This window comes from Rhyacophila brunnea, unplaced genomic scaffold (assembly GCF_057557595.1).
Source record: "Rhyacophila brunnea isolate RB1 unplaced genomic scaffold, BYU_Rbru_1.0 scaffold_40, whole genome shotgun sequence".
NCBI lineage: Eukaryota > Metazoa > Arthropoda > Insecta > Trichoptera > Rhyacophilidae > Rhyacophila > Rhyacophila brunnea.
In genome coordinates, this window is record NW_028233069.1 from 1691931 (window position 1) to 1713575 (window position 21645).

Genomic DNA, 21645 nt, shown 5'->3' on the forward strand with positions numbered 1-21645 from the left:
TGTAAAAAATAGAGGCATTGTTGAAGAAGTATGTTCAGATATAGATTTACCGCTCAAGAATGGTGATCCTCGACGATACTGCAGAAGATGTAAATCATTGAAATTAGAAAGGGCGCATCATTGTAGTAAATGCAAAAGATGTATTAAAAAAATGGACCATCACTGTTTTTGGGTTGGAACATGTATAAATAACGATAATATGGGACACTTCACACGTTTCCTTTTCTTTGCTAGTATTAGTACCGCTACTTTGACTTTTACACTCTTTGGTGTATTAATAATGATGATGAAAACTGACAATATTTCTAAATACCCCGGTATATGTGTTTTGATGGCAACAATTGCGTTGATTTCTTTTTTTGTTTCTATAATAACATTTATATTTTTTAGAAAGATTATGGATAGCATTTGTAAAAATATGACATATATAGAACATGAACAATTGGAACATTACTATTTTTTCAAACTTACAAGACCGCCTAATCCTTATGATAAAGGAACTTTCAATAATATCAAAGAGGTACTTGGTAGCCCTTACACATTATTTCTGATAGGAAAAGGCGATGATGGAATAGTTTTCGATGAAAATTATGACTATGCTGTTTGGCCTCCCTATGTTAGACCAATGTCACCTACTCAGTCGAGGAAAGGGTCGCATTCTTAGATAATTGTTAAATAAAGTGATGCAATCAATTTTATTTATATATTATTTTTTCTAAAATAAACGCTTTTTATTCACATGATATTGTTGTAGATGGAAAGTAGTTCTTTTAACCATTTTAAAGGCGTTATGGATCTTTATCTGAATTTTTTGTTGATAGATACTTTAATTTGTGTATTAAATGTTTTAACTTAAAAAATAGAAAAATTGGTGTGGTGGATTCTCTAAAAAGAGTTATGGGCCCATTATGAATTTTTTGTTTATAGGTACTTTAATTTGTGTAAATAAATATTTTGACTTAAAGATTAAAAATTGGTGGGATGTTGTCTCTAAAAAGCATTATGGGTCTATTGTGAATTTTTTGTTTATAGGTACTTTAATTTGTGTAAATAAATGTTTTGACTTAAAATTAAAAATTGGTGGGATGTTGTCTCTAGACAGTCCTCTTTCTGATCTTTATTTTTTTATTTGAAATTTTCGTATATCAAATTTCGAATCCAATAAAATATATGCGACACCACATAAAAAGGGAAGCAATTTTGTTTAATAAAGAAGCAAAAATGAAATTATAAATAAATTTTTTCATAAACTGTAAATTTAACTATTCCAAGAAACAAAAAAATATTTAAATTATCTAAAGCAGCTTGCAAAAAATATATAACTCTCAAAATACCTGTGTTTATTTATTATAATGTTATTCGAATGCTGTGAAATTATGTTTGGGAATATATAATACGAATAGATCATTTTTGCGAGTTCATATTTTAATTATTAAAAATAAATATATAGTGATAGAAGCACTAAAAGAATGAAGAAAGCTCTTGAACTAATAAACTTTGAAAAGAGGAAGGGTAAAGAAGAGAATATAAGCGAAAAATTGGGATACAAAGATATAAATCGGGTATGTCCCGGTGAAAATAATCAAGTAAGCTTAAAGAATAATAATATTTTAAAAACTATGGATAAAGTATGAAAACATTCTACAAAGGTTTTTTTACTCTACGCGGAATTAAAAAAAGGGCCTAAACAATTACTGTTTTTTGATCTAATAGTTGTTTTTGATAAATTGAAATTATTTATTTTGCAATCATAATCATTAATATTTAATTCGGCGGTGAAAAATGTTTAACTATAATATATATTTATTATTTTTAGTATTTTCAATCAATAGGAAAAGAAATCGAACCCAGTGATTTTTATATCGAGAAATTCAAAAACAAATATTATATGTTTTCTTACTTACTTTAAATATAGTTACTTATAAATAAACACGGATAAAAGTGGCGTAAATCAAATAAGGTTTATTCTATCCATAACTCTAGTAAAAAAATTCTTAGAAGAATCTTAGGATAATTAAATGATATTATTCTACCCAAACACATTAAGTTTATTTTCATTCTACTTTTAAATAGATATCGGGGTTTAATTTATAATAAAAAATCATGTATATTATTATTTTCGATCGCTAGAGTTTTTTATATTCAATTGGAATATATTTATAACCATAAATTCTACCTCTAATTATGGCAAAAATGTACAACTCTTCAAATTCACCATTTAATTGACCCGAATTTAGCAAAATATTTTTTTAAAAACTTTTATTAATGCCATCATTTAACATTCATTTAATTCTAAATTTTATTTATATTAAAAGTTCAGCATATATTCAGCCATTTTTAAAAATGGTATTTAAAACTGGAGACTTTTTGGTTTTAGCCCATTAATTCCGACTTTATGTTTGAAAAATTATGTTTTGTAATTTTTCGCCATATGAATATCTTCAAACCGAATTTTTTTTGTTTTTAATCAAAAAAATGGCACTCAAAAAGAGTATAGGTAGCATATCATTCTTTTTTACATTCAAAAAAATAATATCTGAATTTCAGCGCTTAAATTTCTAAAAAACCTTGATAATGAATTTAAATCCGGAATTTAGAAGTTATATAAATCTTCAAAATATTTATATGTGTTATTTCCCAATACAAATACCTAATGAACACAAAAAAAAATTGTTCAAATTCTGTACTTTTTAAGAACTATTTTTATTTATAAAACGACTTTTTCTGTTATAGAATATTAGTATGCTTATTGGGGTAATTCATTGCCTTGGATGCTCATTTGAAAAGTCTACAATTTTTCCATCTATCTTTAGATTTAGTTTTACAAATTTTTAGTGCATATCTTTGAACTTAAAATTATTAAATATACATAAAAAAAGCCAGGTATAATTCATTGTAACAAAGATTAATAAAAAATGTGTTTTCATTTTTATATGTATCGCCCAAATTTCTTAGAATCAAAATCTAGTATAAATTTTCAGTCCTGATAATATAAAATATTACGGTTGATGAAAAAACTGTATAAATATCCTTAATGTATAAAATTTCTATTAAATAGCTCTACATATAAATTATATGCACTAAAATGAAATAAACGCAATTTCTAACTTGAAAGATTTTAATTTCTAAATTTTGATTCCAGATAAGTATTTATGTATCTTAATTACTAAAAATAATAATGGATTTTTGCTGTTGTTAGTTAAGTTTAATAATTTATTGTTGCGGGATGATACAGTATAAATAAAAAGTGCAATAAGCATCCGATCTAACCATTATAACATAAATCTAGATGAAAATATCCGCATAAATTCAAAATAGCTAAAATCACTATATCCTGAGCAATTTTTTTCACCTAAAAACACAATATGAACGGGCATTCTCAGACTAGTAAATAGAAAATCTGGCGATGTAATCTTTAATTTCTTTTACTAATTTGTATTTATACGATATCATTTTAATATTTTGTTGCAGAATATTGTATTACTTTAAAGTTAATGTGTCGTAATTAGTGTTTTTTGTGTATATTGCCTCTAAAAATGATTTATTTTGTGCGATAAAATAAGAATGCGTTTATGTTATTAGATAAAATCCTTTTTTTTTATATATTTTAACTTGATAGTTTAATATTATAAATCAATTAAGTAGATTTAATAACGTATTTTTCTACTTAATACAAAATATAAATGTATATTATACCATTTACATGAATTCAAAACAATTATTTTGTTTTTAGTTCTTTGTTTAACTTTATTATAATTTTTGTTTATTATCATAAAAGTCTAAAATTTAGACTTGCTTCTTCTTTATAGAAGTTATGCCAAAATCCTATTCGACGGTTTAAGTAATTTACAAACTGTTTTTTCCCTCTTTTTTGTGATTTTTAGGTATGATTTTTTCGGTTTAAAAATAAATTTAAAAGCGAAATTTAAATTTTTGAGACAATTGGAATTCAATATAGCAGTCTATAATATTATTTTGGGCTTAAATTATTTTACATATTTAGTATTGTAACATGGAATTTTCTATTCACCATTTTCATACAAACAATTTATTCTTATCTAGATATTTTAATATTTCTTCGAGCATTTTTTTAATCTTATATGATTTAAATAAATCGCCAAATAAATTTAATTTTACTTTTTGGATATATTATTCATGTTTTTAACCACTTGAATCGAAGAACTATAATTTAAACGAATTATATTAAATATAAAAAAGATACTTGTTATACTAATTATAAAAATTGAACTTATTTATATGCTTCTGAATTCATTAAACATATATTTAAGTATTTTAATTATGAATTCTAAAATTTATCAAGATTTGCAACAATTATTTGTATTAAGCGGATTTTATGTTTTCGTAATAAATTTCTAAAGCTACTTAAAACAATAAAATCAGCGTTTTTTCCCAACAATAGAGATAATAAAATACTGATCATCTTTTTCATCGCATTTTACAAACATTATTGCATGCTTATTGATATCCCACGATGCACATAGTTCATTCGAATCCTTAATTTTATAAAACTCATCGCATTTTGACAACGTAAATACCTCATTCTCAAGGCTAGGATCATATCTTAAAGCAAACATTTTCTGTGTTGATAACTTCTTATCTGGTTCCTTTGATAAAACGCTTGCTAATGCTATATCCTGATTGTCTTCGTATCTAATGAAATATTTACCTGGACTGCTGGCTTCTGTTAATACAAATCCAGCTTGACCTCTATCGAAATCATGTGCAGGTCGAACTATTGATACGGTTCCGTCGGTGGGGTAGCCTATATGGTACTTGCCTCCTTTTCTAATGAAAACAGCCGAATTTCTACATAAAGTGTAATGTAAAAGGCATAATAACATGAAGTAATTTATTTTCTGCATTTTTTTCATCATTTCTCAAAGTAATTGTTGATTTTGTTTATTAAAACCTGAGACAGCAATTAAATTTTTATTGTACAATTCTGAAACAAAAGGATATCATGACCAATTAGATAAAAATACCCATCATGTTGTTTTGAATTTTAAATGTCAAAATATAGATGCTCAACATTTAGACAATAAAAATATGCACATGGAAACTTTGACTATTTAATTGTGTAAATTGTTGATTTTCTCCCTAAATTATAGATAATTACTCGGCAAGCGTGATACATAAATAATATTTAATTTTAATTATATTTAAACACAACTTTATAGGTTTTTTATTATCGGAATATTCTTATATTGGTAAAACATAATGCTAAATTTCGATTCTGATTATACCATCTTTTTTTAACATAATTTAATAGAAAATTTACTTTAAAAGAGATATTTTTCTGATCATAACCCGAAAATCAATATAAAATTGATGTTGTTTTTTGCCGAATAAACAGAATGCATTGTCTATATTACCCTCGGATAACCATAAAAATAGCCTGAAACTCAAAATGAAGAATCCTATTTGATATATTCTAGAATAAAAAGCAAAAGTGTCATAAAATACAAATAAATGACATGAAATATAGGTACTATCTTAGAAAAATCATAATTTCGTAATTTTATCCATAAATTTTTATGAAAATACATGAATTATATTGTTTATATTATTTTTTAAGTAGAAAAAAGTTAAGTTGATGCACAAAGCCTTTAATAATGCCACTTTTAATCATATTGAAAACTAATTCTTTTCGTTTTTAGGTCATATAAAAACAAATAAAATAAACGTATATATTTCTGTTTTTATTTATACAGACAAAAACTTTAAGATGAAGAGTAATCCAACGAATTGGGCATGTATTTGATCTTGAAAATCTTATACATAGCTAAACAGACTCAAATAGGTATTTATTGAAGGTTTTAATATTTTTGTGTCCATTTTTATCATATACAGAAGCATTCGTATTTTCTAATTTTTTTGATAACATCAGTTTTCGATGTAAATATTCAAAAATGGTAGAAATCTTTTTTTGCCCTTTAGAACCATTAATTTCTTTTTTTATTTTTATTATCTAATAATTATTCTATCAAGTGTTTCTTTGTTTTTTATTGTTATCTCTAGATTCTAAAGATTCATATCTTTTAAGATATTCCAATAAATTTTGAAGCAAATAAATTGATTTATAGGCATAGAAAAAACATTATTATTGATCATTATTAAATTTATAAAATTTATAGAAAGCAGATTCAAAATAAATAATGCACATGGCAATTTTTCATAGCATAAGTAGCTGAAAATAAATTGTTTGGTCTATAAAAATTTTTATAATTATAAAAGCACGACAAATTACGTGATAAATAATAATACTAGTGTAATTTGAAAAAAATTGACTATCCTGTATTTTAGTCTATATTATTTTTAAATGAATATGCAGTAGATACAAGTTGTTTTTCATTTTTTTATATGATGTAAAAATAATCATTTTCCATATGTTAAAAGCAAAATAACATGTAATGGTGTCTATTTTTTATTATTAAAATTGATTCAAAGTAATAAATAATATAAAAATCGAACTGAATATATCCAATATAACTATAATGTTTAGTTGGTTATAAACCATCAAATAAATCAATATTTTTTTAAAATCCACTCTAAATCATCTTTTCTATCATTTCATGAGTTTTCAAACGACTTAAATATATTTATATAAAGCAATATAAACTATATTCGCCAAAAATTCAATGTTTTATACATCGACAAATAGGATCAAAATATCATTTGAGATTAAGCTGAACATATTATTTTGAGTACTTTGTAGAATATCAGGGTAATATTTCAATTAAAAATGACATATAATCTATATGAAGATGGTAAATAAATATAAATTCTTTTCTTGTGTAAAAAGTTGCAATATTTCGCCTCAAAAGTATCGAAATCTGTTAAATAGCTTATTTACAGATTACATTGAGTTTTTTCTGCGAAAAATAATTGTTTTTGGTGTTCTAGATTATATTTATCTGAAAGATTCGGTTGTGGTTATAAGTACAAGTGCTTCTATTTTTCAGAATGTAGAGGTTTTGAGCTAAATACCTGAAAATAATTTTTTTTTGAATCCTTTATTTTATTTAAGAACTATTTTTCTTCTAACTTTTCATGTTTTCTTGCGCAAAACTTTATATTGTTCTATATTACGAATTTTATGCATGCTCTTTTCAAACATATATCCTCAATATCTTTCTCGATACATCTTATACATTCAAGACTTATATGTTAAAGTATTTGAATCTTTAAAAAAACATTTTTTTTTATAATTATTATCAAAAAATCTTATTTATTGATGGGTTTAATCTTTTTCAGAAATAAACTTATATGATATTTAGGTTTTTAGAAAAAATTTATGACAAGTCCCCATTGTCTATTATTTGACATATTCTATTTACTTGGATTTCATTTAGGTTACTTTTATTTTTATTTATACTAAGTTATTGATCAAAATCTTTCTTTCCATAATCATCAAATAGCATAAAAATTGTAAATTTTTTCTAGATATGATCATTTGTTTCTATAAATAGTGCTTTTCAAAATAAAATAAATTTCAGCACATTCTTATTTGACTTTTCTTCTAGTTTTTATAAATATGCAAAAATTCATTACTTATATTTTTGCAACCTTATGGTAGTCTCGGAATTTTCAACGCCATACTTGACTGTTTTTGACAGCTTATTATATTCTACCCTGAATTTAAAGCATCGAAAGCTGCTTTTCATTTTATATTTAAATAAAAATTTATAATTTTTTTAGTCTAAGAGTTATTTTAATAACTTATTGTATTTATTTGTTTTTAATTAAAAAATTATGCTGATGTTTATATAATTTTAATAAGTTTCAGCTTAAAATTTTGTCCAACAAAAAATTATTTCGTCTTATTCTCGATAAGACAGGTTTGTGCAAAATGTCTAAATTATATATATTGTTTTTTTATATATAAGATTTTTTCTTGTGGCTAGCCACTTATTTATTCGTGTAGTGCATTGCTTAGAAATCTGCTTCTTCGAACTTTTTCTGAAAAATACGCTGTTAAACCCTTTTTAGATCCTATTTTTTTAATTTTAATGTGTTTAAACTGAAAATTGTACTTTATTCCCCTTAAATCTGTTCTATTTAACATGTTCAATTACGTGTAATAGATTTAGCTAAAAAAAGGGCAATAATTAAATAGACTTAACAGGGTTGGTTGGAAATCAACTAAACTTTAAACGCTATTATTTTTAAAACTTCAGTTTTATATTAAGCATCACTTTAAATTAATTTATGCACAAAGAGTATTATAATAATATTTTTTGGATTATAAAGCTTTCGTTAGATTATCATACTCAAAATAAGAACTGTAGGTAAAGTGTATTATTACAAACCAGCAAGTAAAATTTAACAGGTGATTTGACTCAAAAACTAACATCCTTACATAGAATATATAAACTTTCAAACAGAATAATTCAATATCCCAAACCTGTGTATATTAAAAAGGATATTTTTAATTTTTAAAATCATGGAACATGTGTTCCTGTATTAGAAAGCAAAATTTGTGATATTGGATGTCAAGCTGTTGATAATTTACTTTGTTTGGTGGATAATAACGTATTAAATATCAAAAATCCTTTCAAGAGTATTTTTATTGCATTTTTTGGTCTTGTTTTTTAAAAAGGTATTAAATAATATTATTATAACATTATTCAAATCTAAAATAAAAGCCTCTGACAAAAAAATATGAAGTATTAATTTAGCATAGCGACTAGTTCAATTATATTCAGATGTTCTTTCTACTATTTTCAAAAGGAATATATGAAATACCAAACTTATTTTAAAAAGTTATACTTATTAAATTATGAATACGACTTAAAAATTTGATGTTGTATATTGCATAATTATAAAGTGTCTTTGAATTAGTAAATATTTTTTATTGAATAATTCAAAACTAAATAAAATAAGGAATAATTGTGTTCTTTTATTGTTCCAGATGCACTTTGAATTTAAAGAAATCTTTTTGCCAATATTGTTCCTAAATAAACTGTACGTCTTTTAAAATACCTTAAATCAATCAAGATGTCATTTTTTCAAAAATAGATGAACTATCATAAATCAAATTTAGAAACTAGATATGACAGTTTTGTAGACATGTATAGTATAGAAAGCAAAAAAAATGTATCTTACGAATCAAAAAGATTTATGAACATTTTATACTTGCCAAAATCAAATAAATGTATCATTCATGCGATACCTTACTTATTTTTTATTTTAAAGCTCTATCACATCATTTATTATGAAATATATCGGTAGAAATTTTGCCAAAAAGGTCTTTTAAATAATAAAATTAATATAAATACAATAGCTATAATAGATTATCGATATAAAAAACAAACAAGGAATAAAGGTTCATAAGTTCTTAAGCATATATTGTAAAAAAATTGGAATAATATTTTACGTTAGCAGCATATAGCTTTAAACATGCTTATAGTAAAGATTATAATAAATTATATATAAATCACTGCAATGATTGACTTTTAATCATCAGGTTTTCAAGAATTTTTACGCTTTTTTTATATCTTATTGCTATAAATTTCTTATATTTATTATTCAAACACCATTTATAAGCATAAAATTTGGGATACTTTATGTTTATTCTATTTAAACATATTAAAGAATATTTGATTGCTTAGAAAACTATCTGATATGAATTCGATTTCAAATTATTTGTATTTTAAAGCGTTGCTTTATGGTATTGAAATTTTTAAATCCTCCTAATATATTATTTAATAGGTAGTAAAATGTATCCTGCCTTTTTAGCTAATTATATATAAATTTAGAATATATACTAGTCTTTAAATGATCTTAAAAGGCAATTTTTAGATTGAATGACGATGTAGTGCACCATTCCTATTCAGTTATGCTGAATGATATCAGAAGTTAGACATAATAAAGACCTATACAAGTTCTACTGTATTTTTTTAAAAATTTGAAAATTATATTTCTCCAATTTTTATTGGATATGGACTCGGCACTAATTTTTTTGCAAAATTGATTTTAAAATCTATTTTTTATGAATATAAACCTTAAATTTAATTTATTTCATCACTTTTGCCATGAACAAAGTAGGTAAAATTATAAATGAGTGTAAAAATATTGTTTTTTGTAATTGTATCTTATAATTGCAAACTTATTATTTTGTTATGATAAAAATCTCTAACATATAGATATTATCGCAAAATATTATTCATACCTTAAGATTTTCGGAATTCTCGTGCAATTAATGGATGGATTTTTCTCGTAAAAAGGCAGTAAGATATTAACCAATTGCAGCTATGATTATTGTTTTTTTGTTTAATAAATATATATTTTATTGAGTTTTTATAAACCAATAGGAAAACATGCAACAATTTTTTGTAAAAATTTTCTTGCGTGATTTAAAATTATGCAAAAAAAAACATAATTTCGCACAGTTATTAGTTAAATTACGCCTATTTAGTGCATTTTAATACACTACAGCTATGTTTTTCTGTATACACATGTATTTATTTGATGATATAAAAATATTTGATTAAATCCTTGTTCCGAGAAAATTTTTTAATATGATTTCTCTATTTTTTTAATTCTGGATTATAAAATATTTCTTTTTTGTGGATACATCAATGATAGCTTATTCTTTTTTATATCTTTAATCTAACATACACCTCTTATTTTTTTGAAAATTAGATAATATTCAAAAATTTTAATAACTGCTAATTTTTCTAAAAAAAATTTCGTTCTTTCTAGTATAAGTTTCATAATCTGCTAATAGTTGGCGTTTCTTTATCTAACCATGAAAATTGGGGGCTGTCTGACCTTTATTTGCAAGTATTCTGACTTTATTTGCATATTTTATCTATTTTCTATCTTCGAGTAAATTTTTAGTCAAGATGAATATTCAAAATCAATTCACGTTAACTTGTTTCAGTTTTTATCTACCCCTGGTTTTTTGATAACTATTTTAAATTTACATATTATACCTATTGCTTTATATATTTAAGTTCATTAAATGAATTGATTTTATAACTTAATCTGACAATTTTATGTTTTCAGAACTATTACAAGCAATTATTGGGCTTTTGTTGATTAAAAAGCGTACTGGCTGTACCATATATATAATTTTTCTGCATAAATAACCAAAAAAAATTGTTAAAAGTGTTTGGTCTGATAAGAATTACTTTAATCTTATTTTTATACGGGTAAAAGTGAAATTTTTACTAATTTGTGTTAATCTGCAAAAATACGCAGTACTAGATGATTTTATACATAAATATTGTACAAAAAACTTTAATAATAAGAATTACTGTTTTTTACTGTAAACTTATGTTGATTTCGCTTATGAACTAGCGTTGCATTCCTCTATAAAAATATGTGTCTTGTATGAATTAAAAAAATAATTAAAGTGATGCTGCATTTTTAAAATTTAATGTACAAATATTTGGAAATTTTTCCCCGGAATTTTTAAAGATAAAATCTTTATATTTTAAATGTTTATCGATAGCTCTTCATGATCAAAAACATTCAAAATCCTCCTAGAACTTATCTGTTGATCGCTTGGATACATGTGAAAATCTACCTTAAAGTATTAATTGGATTTATATTTAGAATATCGCTAATATATTTGAAAAATTCCATATAAGTTCTAAATTTACAGTAAATAAAAGTATATTCTATCCTGGGAGAAATAAAAAAAGAGTCGGATTTTAATTATATTCGTTATAATAGCATGTATTTATTTACTAAAGCACCAGATTGTGACGTTTTTTTTTGATAAAATATACTAATTTATCGTAATTCTAGCCTTTTTATCTGTTTTTTATTTAAAGTATTTTTTTTAACTGGTGGGTTGCAAGACGACAAAAAAATACAGGTATTCTGAAATATTTTATTGTAAAAATTCTTAATGTTTTTTTCATCACAGTTTTTATGCATTTGAAGCTTTAAACAATCATATTTTCTTGTAATCGTGTAAGTTACATACATACATAATTTTTAATTAGATTACTCTGTATTTTTATATGGCTCTGATATTTGTTCAGTAAAAAACCAAAGCACTGTCCAAGTATAAATTCTAAAATAGAATATTGAATCTTAATTTATATCGATCCTGGTTATTTTCGAAAGTGACCAATTTTCGTATTTGCAAAAGATTTGTTTATTATAGTTTTAAAAATGCTGTCTTTTTGTACCATAATAAATTGAGGCAATCTGCTAATTATTCAAATCATTATTTTTAATTTTAAATATTGTCTTGCTATTTCCCAAGCTCACATATATTTAAGGATAAGATTTACAGAAATAACTACAAGTATTATTGAACACAGTTCTGAAAACATAAATATACTTATATAACCAAATAGGCTTTATTTGCGCCTTCTTATGCTCGAAAAATTATTAAAATTACACAAAAAAATTTATTTGCAACATATAAAAGATTTTCAGATTGAATTTAGACCACGTATCTACAGTATGAAAGAAGAATAGTATATATTAATTATATTAAACTAGCGAATTATGATCATTAATTTCCAATAAATTAATTATCATAAAATTTCCCGTTATGATAAATTTATATGCTCTTGTTAATTTTCTAATAAAGCCATTCCAAATTAATACATTAAAGTTTTTTTCTTCTTTTCATTGATTTATAAAAATTTTTAACACTATAACAAATTGAAAACTCTTGTATTTTGTGATTGGTTTGTTTTTTTATCTTATTAATTTGTGGGTTTTTATCTTTGATTAACTGTGATTCGTTTAATTTAAAACATATTAATTTGTGGATTTTGGACCTAGTATAGTAATATGATTGAAAAAGCAAACAAAAATTTTTTCAAACCAGAACCTATTAAAAATAAAAAATAGATAAGAATAATTTTTTTTTTGATTTAAAAATTATACACAATAGTGGTTTTAATTTTCTTTGAAATTTCCTGAAAGTGACTTCTTTTCTTTTAAAAAAAATATTTTGTAAATTTTTATATATTATCGTGAAATAAAGCAATTTTTTAGCGTAAAAGTATTGCTGTAGATGCTTAACGATAAAAATTTTTATTTTCAAGCGAATCTGGCTTGTAATATGTATAAAATTTACTTTGAATGTTTATTGTAATCATATCTGACTCTTGAATGCTAAAGTGCACAAATGATTGATTCCTTACAGTAAATTCTTAATATATCATAAAAATAATATGCTATAGATATATATCTTAGAAGTTAAAACCAGTCGGGATTTATATTTTCCATCTATTTTTATGGTTAAAGTCTGACAAAAAATAACAAATAAAAAGAAAATTGATACTTAAAGAAGCATGCCTCATTATGTTTATTGTTTTAAAAATTAGTGGCTTTTTTATATCCTATTCCACCATAAAAAAAGCACAAAATAAACCACATTATCCATTTTTACAAGTTTTGATTGATTTAATGATTGTATTTATGAACTAGTTTTTATGAAATAATGACCTGAAAACCACCCTATATTTTAAGAATTCATTTTTTTGAAAGTAATCTTTGGTTTTTAAATAAATTTTTATGGAAACGATTTCATTACAGTTATTTTAGTGTTGATAAGCGTTAAAATCTTTTTATGATATTATAAAATTCAATCAAAAGTATCTACAATGTCAATTGAAAAAAAAATTTATTCAAATAAGATCATTTTTATTTTCAGAATACGTTGTTGTGTGTCAGTATTGTATGAAAATCTTTTTATCACATAAAATGTATTCAAAAGTGTAAATAATATTGATAGAATCATCAAATTTGATAGAAAGCAAATGTTTTTATACGATATGGTTTCCCAGATGTAATTTTTTAGTTAAGGTAAGCGTAATTGCATCTCTTGTGATAAAATTTGATCAAAAATATGAATAATATAAAAAAAATACATGCTGGAAAGAATATTTATATTTTCTGATATCATTAGTATGTGCTGGTATTGTATTTAAAAATTGTTGTTGACACAAAATGCGATCAAAAATTTAAAATGATATTGAAGAAATCTTAAAATTTAATAAAGAGCTGTTCAATTTTCACCTATTGGAGCTATAACTACTTCTCCTTATAATACACGAACAAGCACACAAGATTGAAAACAATAAAATATTTTATATGTCAAAATCTTTAAAAGCACAAATTAAAAGTATAAAAGAAATATATTTAGTATACCAGTATCTTACTATACCAATATGACGAATAATTTTTTTAAAAGCCGTTATCCTATGTCAGTCTAACAAAGAAATTACCACTTTATAATTATCCAATTGAAGATAAAATAAAACAATAATTCTTTAATATCGTTTGATTTATTCGCCAGCCCATTTTTATAAAAAATTAGCCATTTATAGCCATCGTTATATTAAATACAAATTATCTGATCTCATTCACAATCATCAAGAACTCAAAAGAAGATAAAAGTCTTTGACCAAAAGAGCAAATTAGTAAAACAAAAAGATAAAATTAGTTATAAAACATTCAAGAGGACCCTCATCATCAAATGTATTTGTCGAAAAAGGAAGAAAAAATATCTGAAGAAGAAAGAGACAAAAAAAAGAGAATAAGATTAACGTCGGAAAAGACGATGTATTTGCAGCGGTATTTTGAAATGAAGCAAAGACCCACTACCAATGAAAAGCGGGAGATATCAAAGACACTTGGAATGAATTTCCGATCTGTTCAAGTTTGGTTTCAAAATAGACGCGCAAAATTTAAAAAAGATATGTTGGATATGTCATCAAATCTTACCCCGCAGGTTATACAACGAAGTTTTGCAGGTAATAATAGTATGTTTATAAGAAAAGATTCTTTAAATGGAAGACCGTTTCATGAAAAATATCCGCTGCATTTTGGATATAACGATGTAGGCTACCTTCCAAGTGCGAATAACTTGTATTTACCATACAGCCAGAGTCAAAATAAAATTAGTTATGAACCCGATCCGAATTCCCTAGGTGAATATTATGAAAATGGACATTATAGGCCTAAAAAGTGGTTTAAATTCCATGATTGTAGCGATGACAAATCCTTTAGGAAAGAAGAAACGAAAATTAACTGGAATGGAAATTTTATGAGCAATATTGTTTTGGAGGATGACGAAATGGATGATTTATATCCGCCTAGCGAGTAAATTAAAAAATGTAAATGTAAAACTTCTAATCGTTAAATTTAAACTACTTGTTTTGTTCAAATGCTTATAAAAAAATCGAAATCTCTCGAAAAACTCGTCGAATTTCTAAACATTCATAAATTGAATGACTCGACCTTCCTTTTAATAGTATATTGTAATTTAATTTATTCTATAATAGCAACGATCAATCAAGACTTAAAAAGAAATAAAAATTTCCGTGATTTCTGTCCAACACAAGATTCCCTTCTATTTTCTGACTGCTTCAAAAAAAATACATATTAAGAATCTTTTTTCTGAAATTGAAAAAAATTCTAGAAACTATTTTTTAGAAAGACTAATCATATCTAATAAATTTCGCATAACTTACTTTCCTATCATTAAAAATACATTTTGAAAACGTAAAATAACAAAAAATTATTTTAATGGTATTTTTAATTATGATCGATCAATCAAATTCTTTAAAAATTTTTTAGTCTAGAACGAAAATCAATCTGGAGAAATAAAAATTGCATATGTCATTGTTATTTATGAATTTGTATGCTTATAAATAATGATTGGAATTTTTCTTCCATAAATAAGCCACAGTCAAACATTTAATTTTAGGTATTCTAGTTGCGCTTCTGAAAATAATAAAGTTCAAATCTCGACATATTCTTCAATAATATTGAATTTACTAATCTGTATGATGAATAGCGGATATAAGTTTGAAATTGCATCTAACCCATTATAATAATGCCTAATATACAGACAAGACACATAATAATATCCCAAATACACTTATTTATCTCTTAATAATGTTAATTGTTAAAAATATTTTATCATGCAATAATACATTCGAAAATCTTTTAACTGACGAATAGTTGCACAAAATCTTACATATATACCAAATTTTAGTTTGTATCACAGTAACTAGATTGTGTTTAACTCAAATTTTAGTTTATTTCCCATAAGTAACTTAATTTTTGCCATATTTTAGTTTAAATCTAAAAAAGTAACTTTGATTTGATCGAGTATAAGTGATATCAGAGAAGAAACTTAAGTTTTACTATATTTTATTTGAATCTAAAAAAGTAACTTTGATTTGATCGAGTATAAGTGATATCAGAGAAGAAACTTAAGTTTTACTATATTTTATTTAAATCTAAAAAAGTAACTTTAATTTGATCAAGTGCGAGTTATATCAGTGAAATCAACTCAATTATTACCTAATTGTTAAGTTTCTACGGTAGAAAGTATCCTTATTTTAATCAAATTTCAGTTTTTATATGATAAAATTGCTTATTTAATATCAAATTTAGTTTTGACGAAAGGAATATCGTAATATCTACTAAATTTTTGTTTTCATGATAGAAAGTAACTCTTTTAAGAACATTATTTTTATAAATATGATCAGACTGTCAATCATTTCAAAAATATTTTATCATTGATAAGAACAAAGAAAAATTTTCCGACTTTACCTTTAACAAAGCCATAAAAAGGATGATATCATCTAATTACAAATTTTTAAAAAGATATAAAAAAAACATTTTTTTAATTTAGTTTTGTGGTAAGCTTATTTCGATTTCGTATTATAAGAGGTTCAATCCATACTTACTTTTTAATTAAAATCTGCACAAATTTCTATTTCGGATAATAAAAAGCTACATGCTGAAATTTAATGAAAAATTTCTAAACTATCATTCTAACTTACATTTTCTCTCATACAGTTAAATCCGTAATTGATCTATGTATCAATGGTTTTAGCTTTTTTCTATACATATTTTAAAAAAAAAGTCTTACTGACCATTTAACTAAATATACATATGTTATTTTAGAGGAATTCATACATACGCGCTCAAAAAAATTAAATATGTGGTATAATTAAAAATAAAAAATGTGAAAATTTTTTATAATATGTGATTGGTGATGAATTTAGGGCGGGATGATTTACATAAAAATTCAAACTAATACTATTAAAAAATTATTGTATTAATATATAAAAAGTGCAATTTATTGCTTCTTTCTAAATTGGCGTCTGTCGTTTACTAAAAAAGTGCATGAAATTCTATTATACCCCAGTCAGTCAATAATAAACTTAATAATCCTAAATTTATGCTACTGCATTTTTCGAGAATTAATATGCTATTTTTATTTCGGATAATAACATCAATTTCAGATATGAATTAAATTTTTTTTTATCACTCATGCACATATTATTTTTAAAGCATAACCCCTAACTTAGCTTTTAAAAGGTGTTAAAATGCTATTGTCAAATAAAAAACAGTCAAGTGGGAATGATTCTGACAGAAATTGTCAAAAAAAATTATAATTTTATATTATTTTTTCCTATTACGATTGATTATCAATTTATATTTATAAATATGGGGGTTGATATATGGATTTTCAACTTGTTTTAAATACCATCTAATTTATTTTGTATATTTTGAATTATCTTAAACATGAATTATATTTTTAAAAGATGTTTTAATAGACTATTTTGCCTCTAAAAGTCTCTTTTTTCTATTTTATTTGCTTTTTTTGTGGCATGTACATCTTTACCACTCAAAATAGAGAAAACCTGTCATTTCTTAAATTTAATTGCTTAATATTTTTTTATACATGTGTGTATCATTTATAAAAAAAAAAAGAATATTATGATTGTACACATTAAAGTAATTTACTCTGACTTGTAGTGCGGTTAGATTTGAGCCAAATGTCTATATTTTATTTATCACATTCATATGAAATTCTGTAATCGCCAAATAGATTGTCTCACACTGACTTATATGATGCTGTTTTTGAGTTCAAAGGATTTATAAATGGTTAAATCATTCATTTGAGTTCTTCATCAACCATGTCTTCTTTTCATATTGACTTATAACAGATCGATTTGAGTTCTGTATGTAATATGCATGTAAATCACAACGATCAAATTTATGTATAGTTTTTGTGAAGATTAAATCCTGCCATTTCCCTATTTATAGTCAAGTGCGATTTTTAATCATAGTGCTGTATCCATATAAGAAATTCAAAACAAATCATAAATCGGCATTTTTTAAGTTGATTTATCTATGATAAAAATGTGTTTTTTTTCTAAATATAAAAAATAGTGTTGGTTGTATTTCGTGCTATTATGTTGTAAACCTTGCATGGAATATTCATTCATATTATTTATCTTTCCTTGAATTGACTTTTTAACTTGATTTTCTGATATTTATACACAACTGTAGAATATATTGTAATTTGATATTTTATATAATTTTTAACTATAGTTACGAATTTGTAATTATTAGAATGGAAATCTACAGAAAATATACCTGGAACTCCTTTATTCTAAATAATGTTTATAAATGCTATGGGTGCGGTGGCTCTGTTGGTTTAGAAACGCTCGAATAAGTGACCTGAATTCCAACCGCAACACACCCCGATTTTATATGAATTTATTTAAAGCGAAAAGTACCCGCAAAGGTCGCGATCTGTCGAAACTATAAAGTAAAACCATAAAAAGCCTGATAAACCGAGAATAAAATAGAAGGTTCTTGAGTAAGAAGTCGAAAAAGCACGTTAATATTGAATAAAGCCTGCTCTACTCAGCAAGGATATGGGTAAGTGCAGAGCGGTGGGTGTAGGATGATTAACCAGCGAAGCAAAGTAGATAGAATCTAATTCCCCTCCATATCGACTAACCTCTCGTAAAAAAATACATATCCACGGATATCAAACTGGTAACTATAAATGTGAAGTATCACACGCGATGAAGCATCAGATAAGCAAAAGTTCCCAATGGTCATAAGCGAACTTTCTAAAAAGAAGATATATGAAAGTAAATAAATTAAAAAAATAAATACCATTAAAATAAAAATAGCAGATCAAAAAATCTTCAACAATTACTATAATTTAGCGCTGTATATTATAAGTTCCTCAAAATGGCTACGGTATGGAAATATAAAACCGTTAGAAGAAGACGGAATCTGCCTCATTCTGTATAAGTACATATTTTATTGGAAAAACATTGTGCGCTCCCGGTAATGACAGTTTATCATCTGGCGAAAAAATGCTAGGAGTAACACGTGATAGTAAGATGTTTACACTTCATGCAGCAATAAAATATGGTTTTAAAATAACAAAAGAAATCCGCAAAACCTCAATACAATAGATTATGTAAAATTAATATGTAGGGATAAAATTAGATAGTATAAAAAGAAGTTTGTTAAACTTTCTAGTTTCAGATCTATGATACTCTATATGCCAAAAATAAAAATAAAGTATCACCTTGAAGGAAATTATGTAACCAGTATAGATATTATCCACATGATAGAAAACGTGAAACCAAGAAAATATGATTTATTAACATCTGTATTATCATTAATTTACAAATGTAGACAAAGATTCTACCACATTTCGTAAATTTTCATGCCGCTAACAAAATATCATAAAACGCTTCGGAAGCATTTGGAGCTACAAAATAAATCGAGACATATATTCAAACTATGGGAAATAAGAGAAACCTTGAACTAATAGGTCTTGCAAATAGTTGAAGTAATGAGTAAGATATACAAGAAATGGATATGGTCAACTGTATGGATAAATTGTTTTTATGGGGAATAAATATTGATAAACTTAAAGAAATATATATTGACACTTCCAAAATTAACGTATAAATAAAAAAATTGTATAAATTATTTTATGGCTTAACAAAGATACCCTTTCTTACAAAGAAAAAATATATACTTTTCAGCTTTAAAATGATTTTATAAGAAAAAAATTGTTTTTTGCATGTAATTTTCCATTTTTGAAAAAACTCAACAAAATTATAATGTATATTTCCCTACGAAACTACTTTTATTGAACTAAAACGACTTTATATGTAAAGTATCTGATGTTATGGCTATTTATATTTTACATAAAAAACTTAACCTATATAAGGATTAATAATATGTATAAAAACATTAATGCAGACATTTTATTGATAATCTAGTAAATATTACATTATTTTTATGCATACCTCTTTTTAAAATCTCAGATTATACTATAATCACGATGATAATAAGCACTGCTTCTAATTTTTAAACCTTTCTTATTTATGTCTAAAAATAATGATAGAATTCCTGGAAAAATTTCAAATTCTATTTATTTTGGGGGCAAAAATATCTATGTGGCTTTTTTCTGAAGTAAAGGTATTTGCCTGTAAATTCATAATATTTGACAATTATTTTTGTTTTTTTGATGTCTTAATGCTTATCTATAATATTATCACTGCTATTTACATCGGCAAGCTTTAAAAATGGATTTAAGATATGCGGTCAAATTCAAATATTTATCATCTTTTTATATCCCTTTTTTTCTAATCAGAAAATAAAATTAATTTCATGGCTATATCCTAATTATAATTTCAGTGCTATGAAACTGTAAAAACTAAAAAAAATTACATTCAAGATGCGATAAATATGATTTTACAATGAATTAAAACTCTAGATTAATTAATTTTCTTTTACTATTTTATTGGAGGCATGATTAAAACAAAAGCCTTTTTTAAGATATATTCTATGTATTTTTACATTGCACTAAATTTAATATTTCACTCTTTTTTTTATATTTTCTAGAAACTATACTTTTTTGATTCTTTAAACGTTTACAAATGCATCGAAATGTAAGCTTTATTGAATTCTATTTTAATTTGAATTGTAGAAAAAATAAATAGAAACTTATATAAATTGATAACTTTCTTCACCTTTAGAAATTCGAGAAAAAGTTACTTAATTTTTACGCGGACATATCTTGTTTTTTGAAAGGTAGCTTATGCTGTCGGGAACTTTTTTTTATTTGATGCTTCCCCGCGTGTAATCATTCAAATCTCTTGCTACTAGTTTTATTTCCGTGGATATGGATTTTTTTACCAGGGGTTTGTCGATATGGAGGGGGATTGGATTCGCTGGTTAATCATCCTACGCCCACCGCTTATACTTACCCAAATCCTTGCTGGGCGTAGCAGGCTTCATTCAATGTTAGTGTGCTTTTTCGGCATCTCACACAGCAACCCTCTGATTTATTCTCGGTTTATCAGTCTTGTTATGGTTTTACTGTATATTTTCGACAGATCGCAAATTTTGCGGATATTTCTCGTTTTGGAAAAATACATATTTATCAGGGGTGTGCTTCAGTTGGAACTCTGATCACCTATTCGAGCATTTCTAAATATAAAAACGCCACATGCATCGTTTTAAAGGTATTTTTTATTTATGGGCTAAATTTAATGTCGTGATTTTAGTTTTTGTTCTCAGGCACAGCTTGCTTGATTCTCTGTTCGCACAGCGTATTTATACTTTTAGCTTTCTTCCAAATTCCAAAGTCTTCTTCAATAACCCTCCTTCTTTCGAGACCTATTAATCCAAGGGCTGTTCTCAATATCAAGGTTTGAATATATGCCTCAACCTGGTTCGTGACATCTAGTTCCTTCAGGCACTTTCTATGATATCTTGTCCCACACCATCCCATGTTATAACATATGGGAAAATTTTTATCTTGCATTTGTATATTAATGACAGTTCAGATGTTAGGAT